We start from the raw sequence: 9,981 nt of genomic DNA, 5'->3' as shown, positions 1-9,981 counted from the left end.
CCGGGCCAGCCTCCGCGTAGCTTCCCCTCCGGCGCGTCGTCCCCCGGGGTCCCGGCAGGAGTGGCACCGCCGAGCGCCTGCCTGCCAGCAGCGGGCGCGACCCAGGGATCTTCCGGGTGAGGATTCGGAGTCCAGAGGTTATCTCTGAAGTTGAAGAAAAATATCCTTGTTTTCTACAGACCCGCCCAATCCTGGGAAGAGCCGAAAAAAACGTAACCCTAGAGTTCACGGCGCGGAGCGGCGGCCCAGACTCCCGTGGCCGCGGTGGCCAGTGGCTCTAGTGGCTGCGGACGAGTGGGCTGCGCAGGGCGGGCTGCGCAGCAGGACCGCACCCGCAGCCTCCCCCGGGCCGGCTGGGAGACCTCGGCAGCCAGCCTCTCCTGCCCTCGCTGGCTGGCGAGAAAGGCTCAGCCTCGCCGCTGCACGTCCTGAAGAGCGAGTCCCGCGTGCATCTGAACTGGGACGCTCCGAGAGCGGGAGGAGTGTGTCGTCCACCCCTGCGCGCAGTGACTGCGGACTGTGACAGCAGTTCTGCCTCGCGCTGTTGAGAAATCCTCCAAGACCTCAGAAAGAGGGAGCAAACCATTCCGATTTATGCGACTGAGGTTTGCACGTCAGATCTTGCTTTTGGGTGCATCACAAAGGAAGTTCCCTTTCAGTGACAAGGACAGCTCCTACTACTTGGGTTAAAAAAATCCTTCTGACTTACTGCCAGAATTCCATTTTCTTTTGCTTTTAACCAGTTTCACTTAAGTGGTTCGACCTAGTCAAGGATGTAGGCTCACAGACATCAAAACTGTAATTATGAAAAAAATGATGTTTTTTCGCAGGAGTGTAACTTTAAAGGTGACCTTGTGGCCCACCTGGGCAGTTGGAAGTAGGGCAGCGCACGCCTGTGGAGACGCTTGAGCCACATGTCAGGACTGTTAGTTTGAAAGCTAACCTCAATCAAAATTTCAGCTTTGAGTAGCAGAGTGCTTGCCCTTGACGTTTCACTGGGACTCCTCTTCCTGAAGTCAAGCGCTAGGCTGGACGCCTGGCCCGTCGTCGTCGTCGTGAGGGCTTGATCAGCTGAACACTGCTGGGACGCCGGGGCTCTGCCCAGGGCACAGAGGACAAGGGCTGCCAAGGCCCTCGTGTGGGGAAGACGAAGAAAGGATGAGGAACAAGGTCCTCCAAGTCGGGCAGGAGCAAATTACAACAGCACGAAGGAAAAACAAAGGTACAGGCAAGCGTTGATTACTTTGGGGGTCTCTAGAGAGAAAGAAGGACAACAGTGTGTGTGTGTGTGTGTGTGTGTGTGTGTGTGTGTGTGTGTAAGAGTGAGAGGCCAGCTTGCACTACACAGGGAGACAATGTAAGAAAGAAAGAAAGAAAGAAAGAAAGAAAGAAAGAAAGAAAGAGGATAGATCACAGAATATACTCTCACACCAGAATGAAATCAAACTAGAAACCAGTGTGAGAAAGGTACACAGAAAAACTCCAAAATATTTGGAGATTAAACTTATAGATAATACAAGCAACAAAGTTTTAAGTCTGAAGAGACATTTTAAAATATTGTCAACTAAATGAAAATGAGATTACAGCTTATCAAAATTTGTAGGATCTAGGAAAAGTGATGTTGGAAGGGAAGATAAAGTACTAAATATGAATATCAGAAAAGAAAGAACATTTAAAATCACTAATGTAAACCTTCCACTTAAGGAAACTAGAAAAGGTAAAGAAAATTAAATCCAATGTGTACATGAAAAACAAGAAATAAAAATTTGACAAGAATTAATTGAAACTGAAAATAGGAAATCGAAAGAATTAACAAATGCAAAGCTAGTTCTTAGAAAGGGTAACACAATTGATGAGCTTCTAGCCAAGGCCATAAGGAGGAAGGCACGATGAGAAGTGAAAGAGGCACTATCAGTACTGATTTTACACATTAGAGGATAATACAGGAATGTTGTGACAACCTGGATGACATGGGACAGTTCCTTAAAAGAGCTGGCAAGATAGCTCAGTGGACTAAGCGCCTGCTTAGGTAAGTGCCGGGGCCAGGGTTCGATTCCCAGTACCTAATGCCATGCTGGCCCTGCCCCCCAGGCACGCTGAGCTGGCAATGAAGACCAGGTGTGGTGATGCACACCTGTAATCCCAGTGCCAGGGAGGCTGAACAGAGGAGGAGCACTAAGATTCCGAGCTGCGTAGTGAGACCCTATACCAAGTACATTAAAAAAAAAAAAAAGACACAACCTATCAAAACTCAAGATAAGCAGAATCTATACTCAGAACAGACTTACACTGAAAGTTAGTAATTGAGAGGCTTCCAAAATGGACAGCAGTAGACCCACGTGGCTTCATTACACCAACTATAATTATAACAGTTCTCTTACATACTATTCCAGAAAACAGAAGCAGAAATCAGATTTTCTAAATTATTATCAGAGTGCACTATTACCCTAATGCTAAATCAAAGCCATGACAAGGATAAAAAACTACAGACTGATATCTCTAGATGTAACAGTTCTCAATAAAGTTTTAGTAAGTCATATCCAACAATGCACAAAGACACTTGTAGAGTTGATTCCATGGGTCAAGGCTGGTTCAACACTTGACATTCAATTAATGTGGCCCATCACATCAGCTGACAAAGACAAAAACTAGGAGCACCTCAGTAGGTGCAGAAGAAGCATTTGAAAAAAAAAAAAAAGATCTAACAGCCTATCACAATTTTTAAGAAAACCAGGAATAAATGGGGGGGGGACTTTAGTTTGAATGAAAAAACAAAAAACTACAGCTAACATACCTAATGGTGAGATTGGGAACAAGATAGGGAGTTCTCTTCTTCCCATATTCCTCATTGTATCCAAAGTTCTAGTTAATACATAAGATAAAGAAAAGCTCACTTAGACAAATTTCACAGGACTTAAGACACAGGAGAAAACGATGTGTGAATCTGAAGGCAGGTCAGTAAGCCATCTATTTATAGCCTAGAGACAAAGGAGGAAATAAAGGAGGTGAGGCGGGATGGGATGACCTGGACCATGTGCTTGCTATGCAAGTGCTTATGCCTCTGAGCTCTCTCCTCAGCCCCGAAGTCTTGAGTCTTGTTCGACTTCTTCACATGTGCGTATGTAACTCTGATTCATCCTTAGCATGTGGGCTGCCCTCCTACCTACAGAAGGCTGACGGAGGCTGCACAGACCCCACTGACCCATGCTCCTGGTGCAGGTTGGCAGGTTGGGTGCAGCACTGGACCGAGAGGCCTGGCCTTCAGGCCCAGCTCTCCCCTGACTTGTCCTGCACATGTGCCCAGGAGGGTCTGACCCCTAAGTAGTGTATCTCTAGAGCCAACCCAAGGCTGGAACTGTGCCACTTGTTTCAAGTCTAGAAGAGTCTCCAGCCCTTGAACACAGGTCCAGGTGAGCAGAACCAGTTACAGTGTTGTTCCTTCCCCCACATACAGAATTTAAAATAAAAATGAGAGTAAACCAAAAATAAGTGCAACAAGGCACCAGGGAGATAGTTTGGCGATCTAAGTACCTGCCTGGTAAGCACAAGGACCTGGGTTTGATACCTGGTACTGCAAGATGCCGCCTGTAATTCCAGCACTAGGGAGCCTGAGACAGGAGGATCACTATGAGTCTCAGCTGCATAGTGAGACCCTCTACCAAAGAAATAAATGCAAGATTTTTAAAAAAATAAATGCGACGACGAAATCCATCAAAAATCTGACTTTGTTCATGAAGACTTGAACATCTTTTTTTTTAAATCCATTAAGAATAAGCTTTGCTCAAGGGCATGGTGCCGTGAGTACTGCTGGTTCTGGCCTGAGGCAGGCGGCAGCCCGGTGTATGCAGAAATCTGAGTGGAGAGGCTAGGGCTGTCCACCCCCCCCCCCTGCCTCATGTCCAGGCTGAGCCCCAGGCAGGGCAGTGGCCAAGAGTCGAGGCTGAGACAGGCTAAGGACTGACACACCCGAATGCCACAGAGCCCAGGACCTGCCATGTCCCTCCTCCCGCAGGGGGGAGGGCCTCCACATCACCAGAGACACAGCGGGGACCCTGGGGGCTGCATGTTCCCACCCAGATTCTCCAAGTGGGACTGCGGGGCGTCCTGGGCCTCCCCCTCATCCCAATGAAGAGAATTCCTGCCTTGGCTGCTCTGCGAGGACTGGGGTCACCTCAGCTCAGCCACGGAGGGGCTCCGTCGTCCCGCCTGGCCCAGTCTGGGCCCTCAGCTCCAGACAGCCCTGGAGCTGGCTTCTCAGGCAACCCTGAAGCAGGGTCTGCTAGCTCATCTGGATCTTGGCCTCCTTAATCAGCACCTTCCTGTCTGTCCTCCGGGTCAAATCGTGGTAAGGGGCTTGCTACAGACCAGAGCCCAGCTTCCTTGCCCCAGCGGCACAGAGTACTGTGCCCTCCTCGCAGTACAACCGAATCCTCCTATCAGCTCAGATGGCATTGACCTGCTAATGTCCCCATTTTCTTATTTTGGGTGTGCGGGTGGCTCAGCGTGGCCTGGGGGCGGGGCTGGCGCAGCATGTGCTGCCGGGGATCAAACTGTGGTCCCTGTGCTTGCCTAAGCTTGCCTAAGCAGGCGCGTTGGACCACTGAGCTATCTCGTCAGCCCAACGTCCTGATTTTCTGAACAGATTCGAGTAGCTGCGATCCAGAGTCCCAGGGTCAGGAGAGGGGTAGGGGAGGCGCTTCCCCCAGCCGCCTCGGGGCACTTGGCACTGAGGAGTTCATGTCCTGGGAGCCTCCCAGCTGCTCCAGACAGAGAGGGTGTAGGGCAAATCTGGGTTGTGAGGAAGATCCGGGAAGGCCCGGCAGCAGGCCCAGGGGCCACAGCGCGAAGCATCCCGGGCCTGATGCTTTGTGCTTTGCAGGCTGCTGCTCTGTCGGCGCCTCTCCAGGTGTCACTGCAGTAAGCCACAGGTGCCAATGAATCTTTCCACGCCCGCCTGCTTTTCAGTAAAGAGGCTGAGTTAAAGCAGTTTCGTGTGAAGCTTTTCCCTTGCAGTTTGCTGATTTCTCCAGGCCCTGTCTCACCCAGGAGTGGTACTTGATGCACACAGGCCAGGGGCGTGTGCTCCTGCCAACCGCCCGCTGCCCCTGGGGTCTGCGGCCTATCCCATATTGCTCACCTCCGGGGGGACGCCCCCATCAGCCACCACCACACATACCAGGCTGCAGGACCTGGTGTTTGTCCCGGAGAAGCCAACAGCAGCTATGGGCGGAAGTCCCTCCCCCTTGGTGACCCTGTGCTCCCTGGGTGTGTGCTCCTCAGGCAGGGGCAGACGGGCCACAGTCTGGAGTGTCCTGACGGCACTCCCCTCCCCTGCGGACCTCCCCACCCCCACAGGCTCGTCAGACCCAGCAAGTTTCGCTGGCTGGACCCAGGAGAGGCAGTCCAGCCAGCCGGCCTGGCCTCTCAGCAGTGTGCCTGCATGGTGCCAAATGGAGAAGAAACTGGGTGGTTTTCTTCTTCTCCCTTTTTTGGGGAAACTTCTTTGAGAAGAGAACTAAGCTTGGTAGAACTCTCATAAAATCCAGGAGGCCAAGGCTTGTGAGGGGAACAGCCTTACTACTGCTACAATGCATAATTTGTATTGCTCAGGACTGTAGCTACTCTAGGTTTCACATGTATTGGTCTATAACTGAAAACCTCAGGCTGCGAGATAGCTCAGCGGACTAAGCACCAGCTTAGGCAAGCGCAGGGACCAGGGATCAATCCCCTGTGGTGCCTTGTCCCCCGGCCCTGGATGCACTGAGCTGTGACCCAGTCTGGGCATGGTGGCACATGCCTGTAATCCCAGCACTGGGGAGGCTGAAAACAGGATCACTATGAGTCTGAGCTGTGTAGTGAGATCCTGTACCAAATATATTTAAAAAACAAAACAACAACAAAAACCCTTGAAAGACCTCATACCACAGTGATATATGTGTACCCATGTTTACAGCAGCTCAGTCTTGGAAACAACCCAAATGCCCAACAACTGAGGAATGGATTTTTTTTTTAAATGTATGTATTTGACACAGGGTCTCACTATGCATCTTGGACTTGAAGTGATCCTCCTGTTTTCAGCATCCCCAGCGCTGGGATTATAGGCATGTGCCACCATGCCTGCTCTGGTCCCCAGCTCAGCGCGCCCCATGGGTAGGGCCAGTGTGACATGTGGGATTGGGGATCAAACCCAGAGTGGATTTTTTAAATGTGATATTTTTATACAATGGACTATTACTCAGCTATAAAGATAAAATGAGGTTTATCTTGAGGTAAACTTGTGGCTTATCCTGTAAATGGATGCAAATAGAGGCCATACTCATAAGTGAAATAAGTCAAACCTGCATGTGTAAACACTATATTGTCTCCCTAGTGTAAGAACCCAGAAGAGTAACCCAAATCCGAAAGGCACAATGTGTACTGTGAAAGGGAAGAGACTGTTCAAAGGGAAGGAACAACCGGGATGCGGGAAAGGAGAAAAGAAAGAAACAAGGAAGGGGAAAATATATGTATGCGGAGTCCAAGGATAGCTGGGGTAATTGTACTGCTACTTTCTATTGGTCTATTGCAAGGAAAAGCTAATGCTTATTTTTTGTTTTCTTCTTCGTAATTTTTTAACCAATTTTGCATGGTTATATTTGGTAATCTGAACAACTACTTTAAAGACAACATACAACATAACAACCATTGTTGAATTTCTACTATTTTGTTTAGTGAAATTCTGCATTGTTTCTACTTTTATCAGCCTCCGCACAGCTGGGATTAGAGGCATACGTCACCACGCCCTGCCTTGGTTGCAGGCTCAGCACACCCAGCGGCAGGGTCAGCACAGTGTGTGGTGCCAGGGATCGAACCCTAGTCCCTACGCTTGCCTAAGCAAGTGCTTAGTCTAGTAAGCTATCTTGCAATCCCTCGTTTCTACTTTTTTTTTTTTTTTTTTTTTAGGATAGGATCTACAGGGTCTCACTACACAGATCGGACTTTTGGTGATCCTCCTGTTTTCAGCCTCCCAAGTGCTGGGATTACAGGCATGTGCCACCACGCCCAATCTCAATTGTTGTTTCAGTGTGCCCTGGGGGTGAGGCTGGGATGGCACAATGGGGCTTGAACCCCAGCCGCTGTGCTTTGCCTAAGCAGGCGCTTTAGTCCACTAAGCTATCTGGCCAGCCCTTCAGGCTATTTTTTAAATTTTACTTAAAAAAAATAATTCTTGCTGGGCATGGTGGTGCACTCCTGTAATCCCAGCATTCAAGAGGCTAAGGCAGGAGGATCTCTATGAGCTCAAGGCTAGCCTGGGATACATAAGTGAGTTCAAGACCATGTGAACTACAAAGTGAGGCCCTATCTTTTTTTCCTTTTTTCCATAATTTTATTGAAGAACAAATAGCAATGAGACAGTTTTAAATAAATTGGTAGGACAGTTTCAATAATTAACACATTGCATACTCTCTTCCTAGGGGTTATTTGCTGCACAAGATGCAGACATGATATCCTATTTACATACACTATTAGAACAAATCCCTCTAGTCATTAAGAGAATGTAACTATATATCTAACCATTTTGAATAAACAGATACAAAATGGACATTCATCTGTATCCTGTTTTTTGTTTAGTTTCATCATTTAAATATTATAGGTGTGTGAACTCAGTAAAATATTCTAAAAGAGTCCAGTAGTCCATAATACTATTGGGTCTTCTGCTTGGCTGACAATGTCAGAAATTGTTGACCTGAGTCTTCTACAGCTCAATATAACACAATGGCTTTATTTCTTATACGTCATTTCTATACCTTTCTGCTGGATGGTTAAGACCAAGATAAAGCAAGACCTATGCAACAACAGTTGTAGCTTTTGGATCTGATAAGGTCAGTCAAATCCCCTCAGGATTTATCCTGAGATCCTGTACCTCAGATTATAGAACCTTTGTCAGTGTCACCCTATGGATGAGTCACGGCCATTGCGTGGCCAATGTGCTCTCTGTGAAAGCCTGAGAGAATGTTTTCTCTCCATGTGACTCTCCTTAGGCACACTCTACATCATTGATCACTTTCCTCTTTGGCCCCATAATTTCCTTGATCTGAAAATTTGGGACACTACTGAGTTACATGACGTTACAGTACAAGTTCTCATATGTCCTGAGTCTTAATTGACCTTGGAAGGCTAGGGCCAAAATGTTGGCTTTCCTTGCGGCCCTCCTTTTTCTCTAATTTTGGTCTGCAGACTTAGGTTGTTAACCCTCCACAAGAGAAGCTTATTGCTATTACCATACAACCTAGGCTGTTAAGCTTAACTTCACTATCTGTCTAAATATCAAACATCTTAGGCGTAACATGGAACAGGTATTTTTCATCAAGTATTGATATGTTGAACTTTAAGTCCCTACAGAATATGATGAAAAAACATTAAAATATATTTTGAAAACAGGCATAAAGAATTATATAATTCTTATGTTTACACATAAGTCCAGAAATCTAACCATATACAATCTTGTAGCAGGACAGTCCCGCAACATTCCTTTTCCTGTCTCTTGCCTTTATTCACCAACCCCTTCTTTTTGAACAGTCATCTACCTGAGAGACAGCACAGCAGCAACTGGCATGTCATGACAAGCAGCCTATATTCAGAAGACCAGAATGACAGGCACTCCTAGCATGAAACTACTATTACAAATTGCCATCTTCAGTGCAGTTGCTTAGTTCACAGGTGTCAGTATACAGTTAGTCAGGGTGAGAATCATTCCAATTAAGTGCTAGATTCAAACATCTTCTGAAGATTCTCAGGATCATTGCCTTACCTATCTTCTACATATAAATGTATGACTTGCCACTGTCATGTTTCCTAGGTCTTCTCCTTTCCCTCTTAATTATTTAGTCCTCAAGGTCTTGCTTTCCTTTTTTTTCTATTTGTATTTCTTCTTTTGAGTTCTTATACTAGAGAAACTATATGATATTTACACATGTGTGTCTGATTTATTTCACTTATGAGTATATCTTCAAGTGGCATCCACGTTGAGTTTATCATTCTTTATAGCTGAGTAATACTCCATTGTATAAAAAGACCATAACTTTTTCATCCATTCCTCAAGTGATGGGCATCTTGGTTGTTTTCAAGATTTGGCTATCACAAATTGTGCCGCTATAAACATAGGTACACATATATCCCTATGATATGATGTTTTCAGATCCTCTGGGAAAATTCCCAGTAGAGGAATAGCTGGTTAAAATGGGATTTCCAGTCCAAGTTTTCTAAGCAGTCTCCACACTGATTTCCATAACGGTTGCACCGGTCTACATTCCCACTAGCAGTGGAGAAGGGTTCCTTTTTCCCCACAGCCTCTCCAACATTTGTTGTTGGTTGATTTCTTTATAATAGCCATTCTTTCTGGGGTGAGATGATATCTCAATGTTGTTTTAATTTGCATTTCATGGATGGCTAGTGATGTGGAGCATATTTTCATATATTTATTCACTTCTTTAATCTCATCCTCTGAGAAGTGTGTGTTCATCTCAGATGCCCATTTCTTGACTAGGTCTTTAAATTTTGGGGCACTAGTGTTTCTTAGTTCTTTATAAATTCTAGAGAGCAGACCTTTGTCTGAGTACTTTTTTGTCATGATTTTTTCCAAATTTGTGGGTTATCTTTTCACTTTGCTGGTAATTTCTTTTAAAGTGCAAAAACTTCTCATTAACAGCAGGTCCCAGTTGTTAATGATTTCAAGTGTTTCCCATGCAATTTGATTTTTGTTCATGAACTCTTTGCCTACCGCTATGTCTTCAAGAGTTCCTCCTACTTTCTCTTCCAGGAGATTTAGTGTCTCTGTTTTAGTGTTCAGATCTTTAATCCATTTTGACTTTAGTTTAGTGCATGGTGATAAACCTGGGTCAAGTTTTAGTTTTCGGCATATAGAGAGCCAGTTTTTCCAGCACCATTTGTTAAAGAGGCTGTCTTTCCTCCAGTGAATATGTTTGGCCCCTTTGTCAAAGA

The sequence above is a fragment of the Octodon degus genome, unplaced genomic scaffold (genome assembly GCF_000260255.1).
Source record: "Octodon degus isolate 3935 unplaced genomic scaffold, OctDeg1.0 scaffold00014, whole genome shotgun sequence".
In the NCBI taxonomy this organism is placed as follows: Eukaryota; Metazoa; Chordata; class Mammalia; order Rodentia; family Octodontidae; genus Octodon; species Octodon degus.
This window is presented reverse-complemented; position numbering follows the sequence as displayed.